Genomic DNA, 2763 nt, shown 5'->3' with positions numbered 1-2763 from the left:
GGGCGTTGTGGATTAAAATGCCATTAGCTGAGTTGGGAAAGTTAAGGGGAAGTTAATGGGGTAAAAATTCAAGAGTTCTTTAGGACATTTATTTGTGAGATGAGTTGGGAAAGTTAAGGAGAAGTTAGTGGGGTAAAAATTCAAAAGTTCTTTAGGACATTTATTTGTGAGATGCTTATCATGAACAACTAGAGACATCCAGCAGGCAGTTTGGTACATGCGGCAGAACTCAAGAGAGAGGTCAGGGCTAGAAATATAAACTTAGGAGTCCTTGAGCTGGCACGACATTTTATTTTATTTATTTATTTATTTTTACAGATAGTTTATTGTCAAATTGGTTTCCATATAACACCCAGTGCTCATCCCCACAAGTGCNCAGTTTGCATTCCCACCAACAATGTAGGAGGGTGGCACGGCATTTTAAAAGGTAAAACTGGACGAAGTGGAAAAGCTGGTTAGAGGAGAAAGGCCTGAGGCAGTTTCCTATAAAGGATGGAGAGTGGAGGAGGAACTGGGAACAAGAACAAAAAAGCAGAACAAAAACTTGAGAAGGAGTGGCTATGAAGGAAGAAGAAACACCCAGAGCCTGTGCAATCTCAGAAGCCAATTCAAAACAAATGGTTTCAAGAAGAGAGTGGTCAAAGTAGATCAAATGTTACTGGTTGGTCCAAGAAGATGAGGACAGCGAATTGATCACGTTCCTTGGTTTCTCTGGCACTAATTTTTAAAATGTATAATCCTCGTATAAAATGAGTATTTTATACTCATATAAAACTGGTATAATACTCCTGTAAAATGCTCCTAATGCTTATATAAAAAATGATTCCACAGTTCCCTAAAGTTGTAACTGTTGTTACTTAAAGTTGAATAAAAACTTTTTTATTTAATGAGAAATGATCATTTTTCAGAACAAAATAATATGAATATAGCCTAGAATAGGAATTGGATGGGAAAAAACCTGAACAGAGAAAAATACTAAGATGACTCATATATCTAAATGAAGGTGGTAATCAAAGTGCTAAGAAACTGTGTTTAAAAGGGAAGGGAGAGGGGCACCTGGGTGGCTCGGTCAGTTAAGCATCCACTCTTGATTTTGGCTCAGGTCATGATCTCAAGGTCAGGGAGCTGGAGCCTCAAATCAGGCTCTCTACCCCTCCCCTACTCACACACTCTTTCTCTGTCTCTCTCAAATAAAAAAAAAATAAAAAAATAAAAGGCAAGGGACAAGTTGGGAAAATACAAATATTTACAAATAACATACAAATACAATATACAAAAAAGGTTAATATATATAAAAGAGCTAACAAATTAATACCAGACAACTACCCCAATAGGAAAATGAACAAAGTATATATAGATAATTCATAAAAGAAATACAAATATTTAATAAGCATAACTTGAGATATACACTAATATTATGAAGAAACAACCAACCACAACCTTGCTAATCAAAGAAATTACTTAATCTAAAGCATTATTCCATTATTGAAAAATAATGGTAATTTTTAAAGGACTGGATTATAAGACTAGCAGTATATGTTCCAAAAAATTAATCGTGGTTAAGTTGGTTGGTGAGATAATTGTCATCATGTTCTTTTAAAGATTTATTTACTTTTTTTTAATGTTTTATTTATTTCTAGGAGAGAGAGAGAGAGAGACAGCGTGAGCAGGGGAGGGTCAGAGAGAGAGGGAGACACAGACTCCGAAATAGGCTCCAGGCTCTGAGCTGGCAGTCAGCACAGAGCCCGACGCGGGGCTCGAACCCACGAACCGCGAGATCATGACCTAAGCGAAAGTCGGACGCTTAACCGACTAAGCCACCCAGGCGCCCCAGATTTATTTACTTTTTAAATGTTCATTTTTGAGAGAGAGAGAGGATGAGAGTGTATGCAAGTGGGGGAGGGACAGAGGAACCAAAGCGGGCTTCTCGTTGACAGCAGTGAACCCTATGTGGGGCTCTAACTCAAAAATCATGAGAGATCATGTCCTGAACCAGTCTGGCGCTTAGCTGAGCCACCCAGGCGCCCATTAAGATTTTATTTTTAAGTATTTTCTACACCCAATTTGGTGCTCCAGCCCACAACTCCAAGATCAAGAGTAGCATGCTTCACCGACTGAACCAGTCAGGTGTCTAGGTCATTATGTTTCAATGACATTTTCATCGCTCACTGTCTAAGTTAAGCACTTCTCCGCTTCCTACTGTTTTTTCGCTTTAGCCCTTACCGCAAAAGGCAGGGGAGAAAGAAATCAAATACTCTGACATTGGTTGGCATATCTGTTAAAAGTTAAGTATAGGAGGACGCTTCCCTATAATTGGCATATTTCATTCTAGGCTCCTGCCTGCTCTCTAGTACAGAACTCCACTGCAGTGTGCACTGGCACTACATTCTTAAAGGAAGTTTTCACAAGTAAGTATGATGGTGGTGCTTGCCTCTTATCCTCCGTGCATTTAATAACTATTATTGTGCACACACAATATGTACACAAAAGTAGTCTTCAGTATGCTATCTCCCACCCGACCACCTGAAGTTTTGACTTCACAAAGTCGGACTCCTTGCTTTTCCCCTTCTGGGGAGAGGATTCCAGAGAAACGTACTGGGAAAACAGACAATGCCTTAAGAATCCGGGTCTTCCCACAGAAACCGCATTGCCAACCCGAACCTCCCGCCCAGCTTCCTCTTTCAGGTCTCCACCGCGGGGTGGTTCCCTTCTCTTAAGCACCCTGCTAGAGCCGCGAGAGCCCCGCCCCCGGCACCGCCCCCG

This window comes from Crocuta crocuta, unplaced genomic scaffold (assembly GCF_008692635.1).
Source record: "Crocuta crocuta isolate KB4526 unplaced genomic scaffold, BGI_CrCroc_1.0 scaffold177, whole genome shotgun sequence".
Classification (NCBI taxonomy): domain Eukaryota; kingdom Metazoa; phylum Chordata; class Mammalia; order Carnivora; family Hyaenidae; genus Crocuta; species Crocuta crocuta.
This window is presented reverse-complemented; position numbering follows the sequence as displayed.